The sequence below is a fragment of the Ictidomys tridecemlineatus genome, chromosome 3 (assembly GCF_052094955.1).
Source record: "Ictidomys tridecemlineatus isolate mIctTri1 chromosome 3, mIctTri1.hap1, whole genome shotgun sequence".
NCBI classification, from domain to species: domain Eukaryota; kingdom Metazoa; phylum Chordata; class Mammalia; order Rodentia; family Sciuridae; genus Ictidomys; species Ictidomys tridecemlineatus.
The window spans coordinates 131,761,464-131,779,701 of record NC_135479.1 but is presented as its reverse complement, the minus strand read 5'-3'; the positions used below and the strand labels follow the sequence as shown (position 1 = coordinate 131,779,701).

At 41.3% G+C, this 18,238-nt stretch overlaps 1 long non-coding RNA gene across 2 annotated transcripts; it reads right to left on the bottom strand.

Annotated features, from left to right (window-relative positions):
* Positions 1–1,534: 1,534 nt before the first annotated feature.
* On the bottom strand, positions 1,535–11,776 carry LOC144376348 (uncharacterized). 2 transcript variants are annotated; one of them, XR_013436702.1, is made up of 4 exons: positions 11,690–11,776; positions 7,800–8,033; positions 5,632–5,821; positions 1,535–1,890 (listed from the first exon to the last, which is right to left on the bottom strand). It is a non-coding gene; the product is annotated as an uncharacterized LOC144376348 (long non-coding RNA). The 2 variants fall into 2 exon arrangements; XR_013436703.1 differs by having other exon boundaries at positions 7,800–7,957; positions 11,690–11,751.
* Positions 11,777–18,238: the final 6,462 nt, after the last annotated feature.

The following is an 18,238-nucleotide window of genomic DNA, read 5'->3' as shown; positions in this document are numbered from 1 at the left end:
TCCTGCTGGGACAAACCATGCAGTCATGGTCTCTCCAGCACCCTGAAGTCAGCCTGCTCCTGGGAGGTTGGGGGGGCTTCTTCCTACAATGTAATATCTCCCTACTCAAACTCCCCACTGCTCCAAACACAAGGAAGCTTGGGTCTCCTCTGCCCTGGGATTCCCACAGTTGTCTGGGGTGGTTCTATTGCCATCCCAACCTGAGGGTTCCAGGGGAAAAGGAAAAGTTCTGTATGATCCTACATCCTGTCCGATTCTTTCTGTCTCATGCATGGAACATTTCCAGTCCATTTGTTCTTGAATCTTCCTTTGGTGACAATTTCTAAAGCATTAAGTATTCTAGTTGATACTAGAAAAATAAGGCAGTTAAGAGCCATTAATATCTCATTTGTTATTCTAAATATCTAAATATCTAAACACACATAAAAAGGAATACAAAAATCATTCTCTGTCTCATCATCCGGAGATGAACAGTGTTCATGCTTTGGTGTACTTCCATCTTGTGTTCTTTTATGCGAAATATTATTTTAATATGATTTAGATCATAGTGCATGTACACATTTTTAGTTTTACTTTATTATTTTTAATTTGATCATAACTTGAATATTTTCCCATATTATTAAATAGAGTTAAAACATGCTTATAATGACTATTATTCTGTTGTATATCTATATCATCGTTTATTTAACCATTCTCTTATTGGTGATATTTAGTGTGTCTTAATTGATCACTATCATATAGAAAGCCTTAGGAATTGCTGGCATTCTAGTGGGTTCTTTTTTTCTTTTCTTTTTTTTTCAGGCTAGATTCTAGAAGCAAAATTATTGATTCAAATTATTTGGGCATTGTTAAAGTTCTTGATTTCTATGATTACATTGCATATCAGAAAGGTTATTATATCCCTGCCACTTAAATAGTATATCTTCTCTCTTTTTGTTCTCTCTTTCCTCTGCTGTCTTTGACTATCCTATAGCAGGAACTGTGCCTGTGCTGGAAACTTCCTATGTAAAGGTTCAGGTAAAGACTGCCCAGTTGCTATGGCAATGCCCTGCTTAAAGGAGGTTCTGTGTTAGGCACAGGACTATCAGTCTTGATCCTGGGTTCAGACACCAGCTGCCAGGGGCAGAGAATTATGAGCACAAGTTTATCATGATAATTGGCTGTTAGTCTTTGACCTTCCATCCTTTCAGTTTCCTTAGAAATGTTGCCATTTACTTACTGGAAATAAAGAAGAAAACAGATGATATTTTGATATGTCTTCCAAGATAACTGCAGCATTGGTGCCCAAGGGAGGCTACCAGTATTTTGCTGTGCCCGATGACACCAGATTCAAACTGTTAGATTTTCACATGCTGAATATATATTCTCATGAGTGACCCTGGGTCAATTTCATTCAATTGGCTGCCACTTCTTTTAATGCCAATGGCTGATAGGCATTTACTTCATTTTTTGGTCATTTGCTTCATTCGCTATGTTAATTACTCACCTGTGTCTTTTTTCAATGAGGCTCATATCACTGCAGTATAATACTATCTTTGGCATTCACATTATGGTACAACGTGCTAAAGGTGGTTCAGGGAAGCAGGCCCAAAGGTCCAGGGAACAGAAGAAGACCAACCATCTCCAGGAGATGGCAGCAAGGTGCTAGGCAGTGCCACGGATGGCAGGAATCTTGCTGAGGATGCTGCAAGGGGCTTCTGAATTTGTCAAAGGAGCTCTTCACCATTTGATAGGTGATGCATTTGAACTACTCCAAGGCACAGCTCAGTGTTTATAATTGTCAATCAGGAGCTAGGTCAAGAAGGATCACCATAAACTCAGGGGCAGAATTTTCAGAGGTAGTTCCATTGGTGGCCCTACCAGTGGACACAGATCCAGGAGGAGAAAGAGCTAGAAAAGAGTGAAACATCAAGTCAGGCAAGATGAGAGATGAGAGCTAAATACACATCTCTCACAAAACAGAACACAAAAATGAACATGTCAGCAAAAGCCAGAAGAATGCTTGGCGTCTACAGGGAGGGAATAGTAGAGGTTGGCATAGATCACTGGGCGGGATTCCTGGATCTGCCTTCCTGGTACTTAAAGGGCCTTGGCCCTGAGAAGCCTGATTTAATTTCTGATAAGCCTGATGTTTCTTCATTCACTTGATTTATTGAGCATCTACTATGTGAAGTTGGGTGCCTGGATACAGAGTGATGAGAAGACATCTTTTATTCCAGCAATTTCTGATCAGAACTATCAGTTATTATACAAAATTATCATAGAGTTATTAAATGAATTATAATATAATTATAATCTAGAGACAGATTGGGATTTATTTTTCCAACATAAAACATCCACCAATGGAATACAAATGACCCTTGTCCAAGAGTTTCTGGGGTGATAACTTAGCACTGATTGCCCTGGAAGTCATTACCCATTAATCTGGAAGAACCCTTTGTATTCAGTGCCAAATGTCCACAGTTGGAAGACATGGGCCTGACCACTGCAAAGCAAAAACATCAAGTGACTGACCAGGAGGTGACTGCTCCCTAGGGGGTGGAACGCCTCTGCAAGGCTTCCCTGAACTTTGTCCCCAGAGCCATGATCTGACTCTGCCAGCCTAAACTCTGAAAGGAAGCTGCATTTGAGGCCATAAAGGGAAGAGTACAGCCAGACTAGACAGGCGCCAGGGAGGGCAGAGCTGCAAGGTTGGAGGAGGCCTCCCCCTTGGGGTCGCTTCCCCTTGGGTTCTGTGCCTTCAGTTCTAGGCCTCTCCTTTGCTGCACCCTAGTCCTGGCCCTGGGAAGGAGGCATGATATGAACTCAGAATATTTTTTTAAAAGTTTACACTTGAGGGGCTGGGGATGTGGCTCAAGCGGTAACGCACTCACCTAGCATGCACAGGACATTGGGTTCGATCCTCAGCACCACATAAAAATAAAATGAAGATGTTGTGTCCACCAAAAAACTGAAAAATAAATATTAAAAAAATTCTCTCTCTCTCTCTTCTCTCTCCTCTCTCTCTTTAAAAAAAAAAAAAGTTTACACTTGATGGAGACTTCCTCCGTTTTCAAGGAACGTTGTTGATGTTGCTACTATTGTTTTATCATTTGGGCTGCGAAGTGGGCCCCCAAGAACACAGTGATCTTTGGGAATGGATTTACATTATCCCATATGAAATAACAGGAGGTCTTCTATTCTCCTTTGTCTGGAAGATGACTTTCCACTGCATACTGTTCAGCGTGGCCTTAACATCTGCTCAGAAGTTCTGTCCCAAAAAATAAAGAATCACTTTGGGGACAAAGACGTGGGGAGAGTTGGACTTTCTGGTGCTCAGGAAACCAGCAGCAGCCCTGCTCATGTTATCATCTCCTACCCAGTAAAAGCACATGAGTTACAGTGTTCTCACCCTTCCTCCTCTACCAAGGAGAAAACAGGGGCTCAGATAGTTTCTGGAACTGACCACAATGTGTACCAAGTAAGTGGTGGAGCCCAGTCCCTTTGTTTCTCTGTTAAACAAAAAAGAAACAGAACCTGTAGGGACAAGTGCATGGAGTACTACATATATGGCATATGTTAAGGGCGTCTGAGTGGCAAACCACTCCCTCATGCTAGGTGTGTGAGTGGCAAACCGCTTTCCCCACATAGGCACAGTCCTGGGCGTGAGGCCATGTGTTGCAGTCCCTGCGCTTGCTCCATGGCCCACTCCTCGATTGGTGGCTGCAATGACAGCAGAAATTGCATTGGTGGCTGCTTGTAATCTGCTTAGCTACTGCCTGAGTATATATACATGGTAACTGCGCCATAAAATCAGACCTGCTTCTTGCTTGGTCTCCAGAGGTCTTTTTTTTTTTTTAATATTTATTATTTAGTTTTCGGTGGACACAACATCTTTATTTTATTTTTATGTGGTGCTGAGGATCGAACCCAGTGCTCCGCGCATGCCAGGTGAGCGCGCTACCACTTAAGCCACATCCCCAGCCTCTCCAGAGGTCTTGATTAGCAACTCTGCAGCCACACTCTCCTCTACCCTGTTCCGTGGACCTCCTCGCTGGACGAGAGAGAGAGAGCCCATGTAAGAACCCAAAGAAAGTTGGAGAGGTTGATTTCTGGACTCGGCCTAAAAGCCAACATATTATTATTCTTAACAATCGAAGAAAACGTGACAGTTTGGAGGGGGGAAAAAAGAACTAAAGGAGTCACAAAATAGATTGATAACAATGAAAAGAATTAAAAAGTTGAGTTTTCCCACATAACTTCAGTTGGTAGAAAATATTTGTATTTGGAAATCAATTTTTCAGAAAATTCTTGTTGACTTTAGGGATGACTCGGATAGTACTGAAGTTATATCAACTAAGGTTTAGAAGGTAAACAAAGATAAATTATTACACAACTCCCAGTTAGATGTTTTTCAGGGAAATGCTAGCCAATGCAGAAACTCACATCTAACTCTCCCGCTGGTCTCTGTCAGCACTTTTTGATATCTTTAAAGCCAGATGAGCAAGTGGCACTCTTCAGACAGAGGGAAGATGAGAGGTGAAACCATCTTCTAAGGAGCTGCATGATGTGTGTGCTGGGGCCTTGGACACAAAAATTTTCAGAAAATCCACAGCCTTACCCTCCAAGGCTTTTCGGAGGCCACAGGGTCAAGTGACTCAGGAACACCTCATTAAGTTTGGGCACTTCCATCTCCATCATGTGGCTTATTGGGGTTGAAATGGGCCCTATGGACATTTAAGATTCTGAGGATCCACTTATTGACATGCAGTGAGTATTCTCTGGATATAAAGTCATTAACTTCAAACCCGTCTCTTGGACCCTTACGCTACTCTAAGCGCAAAGAGAAACAGATGAAAGGAATGATTCTTGTCTTCCAGGTGCTCTGTTGGGTCTGACTCCATAGCACTATGATAGTTATCGTGAGCAAACAAGAGAAGTATAGCCTGCATCATTTCCAGAGGAGCACAACCTGGGAGTGGGAAGAATTCCCAGAGGACAGCAGTGTTGATGTCACATTGAATCTTGTATCCCCTGTACCTACCTCTTGCCCAGTAAAGTCAGTCTCATACATGATTGCCCACTGAGGAGTTCCACACCAGCCTCCTGCACAAAGCAGAGACTCCCTCAATGTTTCCTGGCAGTTTGAGAACATTCTGATACAGAAACCTCTCTTCCCACTGTGGCAGCCCATCCCATTGCTTGATCACTCTAGTGACAAGGCAGCTTTTCCTTCTACACCTACCTGCCTTGTAACCTAACCAACAAGCCCATATTTGGCCCTCAGAAATGACACAGATGAAATCAACTCCACAGGACTGGGGTATAGCTCAGTGGTACAGCACTTTTCTAGCATGCACAAGACTATTTAATTTTTTTATTTATTTATTTTTGCAGCACTGTCTGCAAAAATAAATAAATAAATAAATAAAAGTCAGCTACACAGTCTAAATCCTGAGTCTCTACAATGGGATCTAGAGACATCCCTTTTATATATTGCTCCCCTTCTTTATTCTCCATTGTCCCCATTTCTTCAGTTACTGCTAAAGTGAGTTTGTTTCTATCATCCTATTGAATAGGCAAGACTGGCACCAATGGTTAAACCGTAGAATAAACATTTTGTGATTAGGAGTCAATTAGTTCTCCACCTACCTGAGTGGGTGCATGTAGACGACTGAACAATTATGGGATGGAAGAGGAATTTTCCTGGTTTCCAGAGGCTTCTCTGAATCCTCAAAAGGATTAACAATGAGACCAACGCAAAGGCCACTTTTCTCCATAGAGTCTCTTAATCAGTCTTCTTGAATGTGGAGACAGAAAAATACTGTCGCTCATGGAAGACCTGTAAGAGAGGTCTTCCTGAACTCACCCTGAACCTGGGAAGGCTCTCAGCTGGTAGCATTTCTTCACTATTTATTACCTGATATCTTTTTGTCTGTTTGCTTGTTTTAGTATTGGGGATTGAACCCAGGGATGCTTAACCACTGAGTCACATCACCGGCCCTTTTTATTTTGAGACAAGATCTCACTAAGTTGCTTAGGGCTTCACTGAGTAGCTGAGACTAGCCTCAAACTTGCAATCCTCCTGCCACAGCCTCCCAAGTGAGCCTCTAAGGTTACAGGTGTGCGCCACCACAGTCAGAGCCTGGTATCTTGAATACGCTTAGGGAAGTCATTGTGTCTGGCATTCTTGTTGGGATATTGGAAGGCAACAGAACATTAGAGAGCAACAATTTGAAATCCAGAGGGTGCAGATCACAGGGCAGGCCAGGTAACATGGGCAATTTTCTCTGTCTGCTCTGGGATTGTGCAACAGGCAGCCAAATTATTTGGTGGGTTAAGCAATTAAGCAACACATTGAGTCTCCCAGACTCAAATTCTGATGGAGACTGAGGCAGTGGGAGGACAGATATGGGCAGGAAGGTAAAGGTGAGTAAGACAGAGGTGGGGGTGTGGCAACAGCTTAGTTCTCCTGAGAGCCCTCCACCTGGAGTCAAGACAGACTCAAGTCCATAGTCAGCATTAAGTTTCTTTATCTTTTAAATATGGGCAATAAAATCTGACTAATAGAGATATGGTGAGTATTCAAAGAGCTAACATTTGCAAAATGCTCAGGATAGGGCCTGGCATAGGGTAATCCATCAATAAATGGAAATTCTTAATATCCCTAATAATACACTAGTACTCAGAGCACAAAGAGGTAGCAGGGGTAATACTAAAGACTAAAACATGGCCTTTTCTTTGAAGCCATACACACACACACACACACACACACACACACACATGCAATATAGCCTAATGGGCCAAGGGTAAGGGCTCCTTGGCTTATCCCTGCACAAGTTACTTAGTGTCTCTGAATCTCATTTTACTCATCTATAAAAGGAATAATTCTAGCAGTCCATACTTCTAAGTATTATTAAGGGAATAAAATAAAATAGTACACTTAACATTGCTGGCAAGCACCTATATTACCAGAAGGAATACAACGAGTGAGAGAGTGCTAGGTACCACATTTTTTTTGGCATTAATATGCTGTCTAAGAGAGGGCCATATGTATGCAACTTCTGGCAAAGGAACCAGAGAGAGAAAGTGGTATTATAGGAAAACAACAAATAGAGCTTTCTTTCCTTGTGCTACAAGAAAGAGTGGGTAATCCACAGGAGTCCACAAGGCAGGACTTAAGGATGAGGGCGGTAGGCATAGGTCAGAGTGACTGATGGGGGCTCAGGATGCACAGCATACAGCTAAGTTCCCAGTGAGGTGGAGAACCAGGCATGTAGGTGATGGAGCCCTGGAATAAGACTCAGGAAGGGGAGGAGAGCAGCTCAGGGATTCCCCCAGGAGGGATTCAAATGGGCATTTGAACAATTGAACTCGCTTGATGGGACTTACAGTTTTCCCTTAGAAGCCACAGATGTAATCATCAGGGCTGCTTTACTAGCAGTGTGTCCTGCACAAGAAGTATGGAGCCCTGTACTTAGTGGAATGCTTGGATGTGACTGTTTTGAAATTCCTAACAATCATTTTTAGCAAGGAACTCTGGGTTTTTATTTTGCATTGTGCCATGAAAATTGTATATCTGGTCCTATTAATCATAAGTAGTAGCAAGTTTTGTGGGCATTCACAGAAGTGTGAGAATCATTTCTAGCTGTGAGAATCATTTCTGAGCAGGAGGAAAGGAAAGAAAGATGAAGGGACATTTTGAGTTTGACATTGTAGGACAGACAGTATTCAGGCAGGTGGAAATGAGAGCATGGCTATCTGGTTGGAAGGACTATGTTGGCAAAGTCAAGAGATAGAGAAGTCTAGGCTGTGCTTACAGAATGGTAAGAGATGATGTGAACTTGGAGTTGCTCTTCTGAACTGCTCACATCTGGCTCTTCCAGGGCAGCACCATTCTCAGCTGGCCTTTCTAGGGGGAGAGTTATTCTCAAGATTTTTGTTAGTCCTTTCCTCCAAGAGTCATCTGTAAAGGTACCTGTCCAAAGAACAAGTTAAATCTAGCCATGGCATCCAAAGACATCTCAAAGCACAAGTTGGGGACAGGGGCGAATCTGAAAAACAATCATATAGAAGCTTTTAGAAGATGGTTATTGAAAATAAAAATATTTAAATATGTCAAATACAGTTTAAGAGAAAATGCAAAGAATCCCTATTGTCAAATAAAAGGAAAGGAGGGGGGATAGGAGTGGGAAAGACAGAAGAATGAATCAGACATAACTCTCCTGTGTTCATATAAGAATACATGACCAGTGAAACTCCACATCATGTACAACCACAAGAATGGGAAGCTATATTCTATGTATGTATAAAATATGTCAAAATACACACTACTGTCATATATAACAAAAAGAACACTTTTTAAATAAGGCAATGTGACTTATTTTTTATCATTTTATCTATTTATATGTGGTGCTGAGAATCAAACCTAGTGCTTCACACATGCTAAGAAAGTGCTCTACCACTGAGTCACAATCCTGGCCTCAAAAAATAACAAATTTTTAAAATTAAACTTAAAAAAAATAATCCTGGAGTGGGATTGTGGCTCAGTAGTCAAGCGCTTGCCAAGCATGTGTGAGGCATTGGGATCAAATCTCAGCACTATATATAAATAAATGAATTTTAAAAAAGCCCATCAACAACTAAAAATACATATAAAAATTTTAAAAAAAGAAAGAATCCCCATCTTCTAACTTGCTATCTCTGTGTCTTTTATATCATGGCTTCTGTGTAGGGATTTGCATAGCAGGCAAGTGGTGAAAGTGGAATTTTGACCAAGGTCCAAATCCTCTATTCCTTTTTGCCATGATCTCACTTCATTCCATAGTGATGGATTTCCTGAAAAGTGGCCCAGAAAATAGTGCAAGTATTAAGACTCATAAAAGTATCCAAAAGTCATTCCATGGTGACAAAGATGAGAAATAACAAAACGAAAAAGGTAGTTTTTCTTTTCAAAATCTCACAATTTCTATCCTAAACTTTACTATCGTGAATTTTTCATTTAGACTTTTGTTTCTATTAACCTGATATGAATGTCACTGTCTCTGGTAATACAGCATGTTATAAATGACATGTTGTTATATACTTTGTTGTGTTTTCCTTTGGTTTGCACCAATATTGAATTTCGCCACCAGATCATGAGCTTTTGACTTGTACCATGCCTTCTGAAGGTTTGAGCACCCTTTCCTAATTAAGTGGGACAGAGCTGCACAGATAACTGGTATGTTTTGTGTAGTCTCCTCCTAAGCTGTGCAGTTATTAGTCTGGGGACTGGTGAGAGAGACAGAAGGAGTGGGGAAAACTTCTGGGGTCAGAATCCACCTCCTTGGAAAACAGCCAGGACTAACAGGCCTGACCTGGTACCAGAGTCTCCATGGCCAACTTGGAAGAACAGAATAGTGTCTGTCACTTGGATATTTCTCCTGGCACAAATATCTGAGTTCTATTAGTAGTAAGAACAGAAGAGGCGCTGTCCTAGAGTAGCTCAGGAAGTTTCAGCATCTCTGAGTTGCTTCTTTATACAATTTGTAACAAAGAGGTATTCTCCTACAGTCTGCACAGAACACAATATGACCCTGGGTGCTCCATGGCCTCAGCTAACACAGGAGAGGGCAAGGTCCACTACTCAGGGTGGTGTCCAGGACAAGGGCTAGAAGTGCCCAAGGGTAGTCCAGCCTGGGCAACTTAGCAAGACCCTGTTTCAAAATAAAAATTTAAAAGAGATGGGGGTGTAGTTTAGTGTTTCAGCATTTGCCTAGCTAGCATGCACAAGGTCCTTGGGTTCAATCTCCAGTATGAAAAAGAAAGGAGGAGGAAGTGGAGGAGGATTAGGAGGAGGAGGAGGATTAGGAGGAGGAGGAGGAGGATTAGGAGGAGGAGGAGGAGGAGGAGGAATAAAGTGGTACTCAGGAACAGGCAGAGGTGCCCAGAGGCAGGCAGCCACATTCAGGGGAAGGCATTATGTCTAGTTGCAGGAAGGATTGCCCTAAAGAAGAAAGTGGTGCTCAAGGGCAAGCTGAAGTGTCCTGGGATAAGAAGCAGTATCCAGGGCTAGCAGAATTATCCAGGATTGGGGTACCTTGAAGGAAGCAGTGCCTGGGACAGGCTGCAGTCTGTAAGGACAGGCAGCTGTGTCCAAGAACTTGAAAGGATATCTAGAGGCAGAAGGCAGTGTCCTGGGACAAGGGGAGTGGTGCTCTTCTAGGGACTACAGCACTTGGTCATTCTTGGAAAACAAAGTTCACTCATTATAAATAGCTATATACAGCTTGTTTTGAGAAGTGAGCAGAGAATATGACATTTAATTAAAGACATTTGGAGACATTCTGGTGAGGAAGGAATAGGAAATGGTCACAGAGGAAAATCTGAACAAACAGAGACTGCCTGCCATGAGGAATTGTAGAGGGTGGCAGTATTATCTCTTCATAGAAAATCCAAAATCAACAGTTCAAGGTTGATTTACTTTATGATGCAATAAAATGTAAGTCCAAAGTCAGTTTGCTATTCATGTGTCCTCTGTCCTCAAGCTCAAACATAAATCAGGGAAAAGTTATTAACCAGAAAATCTCAACAGGAAATGGGAGGGTACCTGGTGACCTGGAGTGGATGGAGGCTTAGGTTGCCCAGATTCAGTCAGTACTTGTCTCCTTTATTATGAAAGATTGATGTGTTCTCAGTCTAACAAGGAAAGCCATGTGGTTGCCACTTCATGACTTCAATAGCCCTCCCCTCTCCACCCCCAGTCAGGTTACCCTGAGCCCCAACTATGAGCAGAAATTTAGATCCAGCGGCTTCTATAAACCTCAGTTCTACCTCTGCTCTGCCACTCTGGTGATGTCTCTGATGTTCCGAGACAAGTCTCCCTCCATGAGGGTAGCAGTCATGATCCCAAAGAGGAGACCACTTCCACTCCCTCTATCCCCGTCCCATGCACACTTGTGCTCTTCACTATAGGGTGGCCTGTTTTGTGAAAGGGTAGATCCAGTAGTTAGCCTGCTACTCTGGAAATGGGGCCATAACCATGGCAACTATCAGACCCAGATTTTTTTGCAAATTGCAAAAACTGTCTCCTTTGCTTTTGTTTTTTTTCCTCAGTAAAGGCATTTTGTTAATTATTTATGTATGTGTGGTTTAAAGTTTATGCCATCTTTCCACTCAGATAAATTTAAACCTTGGGGAAAGTCATCTTTCAGAGCTCTTGTGTCAAGTTTACAGCAGCCATAACTTACCTGATTCCCCAAGTGGCACAGGGAGTACTTTTGGTGGTATGAGTGGCAGTGGTCAAGGTGGCAATGACATTGTCAAAGAGGACGTGTATGAAGGATGAGGGAGAAGGTGCTGGAGGCCATGATCCAAGAGTAGAGAAAAGTGGCGGAACATAGGACCCAGCGCGCCATTAAAAACCATCTTCCCATTGCCCTGTACTGGCTGGGCTGGGCATCCTGGGTTCCCCAGTGCCTCCTAAAGTTCATGTACATAACAGTTGCTTAGTAAGTGTTTTAGGCAACAATAAAGTATATTGTTTTCATCTTATATTTTCCATTACAAAAACCTTCAACTGCCTCTATTTTTTTTTAAGACCAGCTTAAAACTTTAAAGTCTGTACACAATGGACATCACTCTTTCCCCTGAAGAGAATTTTGGCCACTTCCTCTCTATTCCTGAGACTATGGGTTTTTCACCTGCTAATAAGAGTACAAAGAGACCCTACCTGGATCCGAAGGAAGGACAGGCATGCACAGCCATGGTACCAATTAGAAAAGGGAACTCTGATCACACTAGAATAATCTGAAAAACAGTCTAGCAGTCAGTGGGAGTTTCCATACTTCACTCTAGTTGGTAGAATGTACAGCAGCCATGCCCCACCCCTACTATCGCAGATAGCGCCCTCTTGTGGAAGTTGGTGTTCATGGATTTGTAGAAACTAGTTCCCTGCTCTCTTTCACACTCAGCACAATGTGACTCCTCTGTTGCTGTTCTGATGTCCCCCAATCTCAGCTGCGGTTTGTATGGTTGGAGTAAATTGCATTTTCCAAAATGGCCACAGCAATATTTGCAGATATACATACTCTTTCAGGACCTTAAAGATTCTTTTGTGAAAATGGCAAGTCTGGTTAATCCTAGTGACTCATGAGGCTGGGGCAGGACGATCGAAAGTTCCAGGGCAGTTTGGGCAGCTTGGCAAAACTCTGTCTTAAAATTTAAAAAGTAAAAAGTGATGGGGGTGTCATACAGTGGCAAAGCACCCCTGGGTTCAATCTCCAGCACCATGATCACAGGGTCAAGTCTAATTCCCCTCCCTTGGAATTATGGGTGAAACTTACCACTATCTCTATGCACAGAAATGCAGTGGAGAGGATACTGCAGGACTTCTAAGGTTAGGTCATAAAAAGAATTAAGGCTTCTACCTTGCTCTCTCTTCCATTTAGGACATGTGTCTTGGGAGCCCTGAGCCAATATGTGAGAAGCTATTATGAAGCCTCCATTTTGCACAGAGACCAGGATCCCAGGAGCCACACCAGTTCCAGTTCCAGTTGCTTGAGTTCTCTCAGAATCAGCTGCCAGACATGTGAGAAAAGAGCCTTTAAAGGATTCCATTCCCCAGTGCTTGAGCTGTCCCAGCTGCCACCAAGTGGAGAAAAGGTGCTGTCTCCAAGCCCAGTCCATATTGAGGGGAGAAAATGTTGCTGTATTAAGCCACTAAGTGTTAGAGTAATTTGTTACATGGCAAAAGTAATGGCAACGTCACCCATACAGTATTGTCAGGCTCTTGCTTCTTTTAAGATTTTGGCTTCTTTTCTGTAGCTGTTGCTGAGCAGAATTAGAAGAAGGTCCCTGTTTCCATCAATGTCAAAATACCTTTATCAAACCATTAAACCCACAAAACATGGAGGCATTTTAAACTGACAATATGAAGCCTTCCTGCTTCTTATAAAAGCCTGATGGTTAGATTTTTTTTTATTCATCTGACTCTAGTTATGGTTACTCTGCCTACAAAACTTAGTACAAGTTCCCCTGTGACTATGTTGGGGGCATCAATTCAAGTGTCAACTTGATAGTGTTGCTGTCAAATTTCCCCATGAATGCTGCAGCTAAAGGTGCACCCCAACTCTGTGCCTCCAGATTAAGTTCCTTTGCCAGCCTGAAACATTGTACAAGAGTCAAAAGCTTGTCTGATGGACTTCACCGTGCCTCTGTCTTAAGGCTCTTTGGAGGACTAAGCATGAAAGAGTTGTAAACACTCTGTAACTTACACCATGGTAGGCACCTGGCATTCCAGCTCTTCCTGAGATACCACCAATCAAAGAATTAAGCAGATCAGGACTGAGCCTAGCTCTGTTCTGTGCCAGCCGAGGTTGTTTCTCTTCCAGGTTGACATTGATCCATTCATTAATAAACAGCATGTTCAACCACAATTAGATAGGTATGAATGCACACATATCCTCTATTTTGTCTCCAGGGATATCACAAGATGGATCTTCAAAGACCTTACTGAAAACCTTGTCTATTTCATTTCCTGTTCTCCCAGTTAAATGGCCTAGCTTGCCCAAGAGGCAGAAGATTTAATTATGTGACTTTTTTCTAATTACCTATTCTAGAACCCCACACTGTTTTCACAACTGTTAATAGTTCCCAGGAGCCATTATTTGTTTTAAATTTAGTTTTATTGTGTTTACTTTTGGCAAACTCTAGCTCCAAATCAAAATTCAGCCCATTGGAATCTGTCTTCTTTACATTAGGATTAAGGGAAGCTAAGAGAGGAGAGCAGATAGACTAAACGTGCATTTTTTACTTGAGTTTGCACTGAATTTTTTTTGTTTTAATTAATAGCTTGACTTTTAGTGGCAATAATCAGAAAATAACTAAGAAATTTGGAATCCTGGGGCCTATTTTACAACTTTCATACTAACAATTTAGCGCCATCTAGAGACAAACATTATTTATTGCCAGGTGAGGAAATAAAATCATAAATCTTCAAGGGTCAGCAACATAGAGGTACTAATTGCTCCTTTTAGCCTGTCTTTCCCAAGAAAGAGCTATTCCACTTGCAAGTTAATCATTCCACAAACTATTAAATTTTTCAAGATGGAGTAATTGAGGCACAGTTAGTGGTAGAACTGGAATTTGAATGTAGTGCACCTGATTCTTGAACATATACAACATTTTAACCACTAAGATATATGAAACTTCCCATTTTGTTTCTATATTCTATCAAAAGGAATGATACTTGAAATATCACTGATAAAATGACATCTGTATGACGAAATGGAAGACTAAGAGGGAAGAGGTGATTGATTATAAGAAACAAATAACACAATCCAGAATACTGACAGAATATAGAGAGGATTACTAAACATGTCTTCAATTTTAAGGCGTTGTGGAGAAGAGAGATTGAAAGACTGGAGATGGGTAGTTTCTCCAGAAGGTAAGATACTGACAGCCAATGTAGGCATCATTTTTAATGATGTGAAAATGCTGATCCTTAGTACCAGTATGGGTTCACTACAAAAAAGTAGGGTCAGCCCTGCCCCATTTCTTGACAGACCTGGATCTCAACAAGGCCTGTCAGCATATCCCTGGGGACATGATAAATAAATACAGCTAGATGCAAAATTAGTTGTTTTCATGGAGGTCCACATGACCTCACCAGAATGTTCTGATGATTGTCAACTTGGAGAGAATCTGAGTGGCAAAATCCATGACTTGACTTCAATTTTTTTTCTTTGGTGGGGGCAGACATAACCCCCAGTGAGACTCTAGGGCAGCCATATCAAGATTGAATCTGGGATTGAACTCAGCCCGATTTTGTATTTAATTTAGAGAAAAGGTCTCACTGAGTTGCTTAGCTTCACTGTTGCTGAGGCGGCTTTGAACTCAATGAGATCCTCCTGCCTCAGCCTCCCAAGTCACTGGGATTGGCTTCAATTCTTTGGCAGCACTTTTATTCACTGTTTGGGCAAAAAAAATCTCATGTCTTAGTCAATATGGTGTACAGATTTCAAGTGGAGAGGTACAGACAAAATTTTGGATGACTAAACTGCAGGATCCCCAAACAGTGTAACAGTCTGGGTCACTGGGCTGACTTGAATGAAAGATGACTGAATAGGAATGAATATGAGGCTCTTCATCCCAAAGAATCTGTCGTCTTCTCCCAGGCTGAGGAGTGACTGGGCAGCCTGGGCAAGACTTTCCCCCATTCTTCTACCCCAGAAACACAGATTTATTCAGAGAAGCAGTTACATATCCAAGGGAAAATATGGGCTATCTCAGGGGAAAGACATCTTTTGGGGTAAAGTAAAAAGTACCCATTCAAGGGAGAATGACCAGTTATCTTGAGAATGAGAAACTTTTGGGGTAAAGCAAGGAATATTCATTCAGGGGAGAATGTAGGCCACCTCCAGAAGCAGACACAGCCCCCAGTGAGACTCTAGGCAGCCATATCAGGAAAAATTTAATGTGAACATATATGTAACTTAACATTTTTTAGTAGCCACATTTTAAAAAGTAAAAAACAAACAAAATCTTAGGTGAATTTTCATAATGTATTTTATTTTTAATAATTTGTTTTGTCAAATATACCCCCAATACAACTATTTTACCAAGTAATCAATAAAAAAAAGTTGAGATAGTGTAAAACAGAATGTAAGCTAAGTCTTCAAAATCCAGTTTGTATTTTAAAGCACCTCTTGTAAGTGCTTATGGCCACCTATGGCTACTGTATGGGATACAGTAACTTCACTGATGCTCAGTCTGCAGGAAGATTACCCTCAAGTCGTGTTGTTCTTACACTGCTGATTAATAGAGGGGCTGTACTTACACCATTAGGAATTTTTTTTTTAATAATGAGAAAGGGTCCAGGTTCTTTGACGTATGAAATCACTATGGAAGCTAGGCTGCTGGTGGTGTTCACTGCCTATGATCTGTATCCAAGCCTGGCTCATGAATACTGGGACAATTTCAGTGATTGAAATATCGAAATTTTGAGAGTGACCACTTAGCAAATGAATTGTTCTACTCTTATCTCCGAGTTCTTAGATGTTCAGTTGCCACTAGAGCAAGTAGCAGCTTATCTTTTTTCAAGGAATAAAATAAAATTATGTTTCCATTTCCATTTTTAAGATCCAATTGAACTTTCAAATGCCATGTCCTGTTCTTTTCCCAAAACTGATTTCTGAGATTCACTTCCACTCAGGTCAGAAATCTGGCAATTTAGACAGCAGCAAATGAAGCTGAAGAGCAGCTAAAAAAACATAGTGGGTCAGTAAAATGTCTGAATTGTCAAAATGGATGCTGAGGGCTGGGGATGTGGCTCAAGCGGTAGCGCGCTCGCCTAGCGTGCTTGCGGCCCAGGTTTGATCCTCAGCACCACATACAAACGAAGATGTTGTGTCCGCCGAGAACTAAGAAAAAATAAATAAATGTTAAAATTCTCTCTCTGTCCCCCTCTCTCTCACTCTCTCTTTAAAAAAAAATGGATGCTGAAAATACACAAAAGTTTGAACTGAAAAAAAAGTCATTCTTCATTATCTTCCTTTTGCAGATGAGAAAACAGAGGTCCAGAGAGGTTAATTGGCTTCCCTATGTCAAAGAGATTAAGTCTGATTCCATGTCAACTATCTCTTTTCTCTTTTTGCATAGCCCCTTGGAATGACATGTTTCCTTGCAGGTCTGGAGACACTATTTTATTTTCCCACCATCATCTAGATCCTTCTACAGTGTTTCTCCTCTTATGAATCCATCACAGTTAAATACATTCTCTGGAGCAGGTTGCCTGGGTTCAAATTCAGGTTCCCAAACTTCTAAATTGTGGGATGTAACTCAGGTTCCTCATCCATAAGTTGGGGATAAAAAACAAAAACAAAACAAAACCTCATCCATGTTTAAAGATAAGGCACTTGGAATAGAACCTTGCTATTATCTATTCTCAATAAGTAATTTTTACTCAAAGAATAAAAGAACAAGTTTTCAGTCCAATTGCATTCTGTAATTCACCAGAGCTTCTGGCTTGAACAGAATTTACATATTGACCACCTACCTCCTAGGCTTAGAGGCCCCCTCTGACCTGGAGACAGGTATCTTTAGTCTACTTGGTGGGATCATGCCGTCTTAGGGACCACTGCTCCATCTTTGGCAAGCACTAACTTCTTTAAGACAATTACACAGACAACATGGAGCCTGGTTTCTTGATCCTCCCATCATTCCCACCACCTGTCACTATGATTGACTACAAGAAAGTCTATGGAACTTGATATAAATCCAAATTACAGTGGGCCTAAGATATAACACTTAAAGTGAACTGAAGCTAAATCCAATGAGTTCTTCTTAAATACAGCAGTCTAGACCATGGATAGAGAAAAAGTCCTTTTAACATTCTTTTTTGTAAGATGGAACATTATCTCTATGGGATCTTTCTAGCCCTGACTAGTAACTCCAATTCTCAGAATCTTGACTGACTTCATCTTGGAAAAAAACGGGGATTAGCAATTGCAAATAAAGACCAAGAGTTTTTCTAGGCTATGTTAGGAGAAGTGTTGATGAATATTTCTGAGAAATGTTCAACTACAGGAAGTTCAATATGTAATCTTAAATGTACAAAAATTCACTCAACTTACAAAGTATTTATGTGGTTTCATTTGATTTCTAAGTTCTTTCAAACAGTGGTATTGACTGCTGTGGAACCAAATGCAGGGATGCTGTGCAACTCCAGTGACAGTTGGACCCCTCCCCCATATAACAGCAATTGTCCAACAGCAATGAAACATTTACCAGCAGAGGCAAAAGATCCAGAGTACATGAAAAGTAGAGCGTTAGTGACTGTACAAAGTAAAAAAGCAAATGAGGGTCAAAAGCCAAAGGTACTCAAGTCACATGCCATTTGAATCGGGTGCTACTGGAAGAAACAAATGTAATTTGCGACTCTACTTTCTAAATTCATTTTCTAGAGCCAGTATAATCATGGGTTTAACTGAGATTACGTACATGAAAAGTGCTTTCTAACAGTAAAATATCTATATCAGATTTTATTGTTCCCAAATAAAATGAGAGGAAATATATTTTTCTAGACAATTAGATCTTCATATAATCTTGATTCATATATCCTAGTCCCTAAGCTTGTTTTTTTAAGCTCTTTGCTACAAGATTCCATGTGTGTTTCATGGGGTATGGGAATTGGATTACACCAGTCTTTTGCATGCTTGTGTGTTCTTCTTGCCTAATGGGAGAACAACCCGACTAGCTTATAGGAGAAAAGAAACAGGAG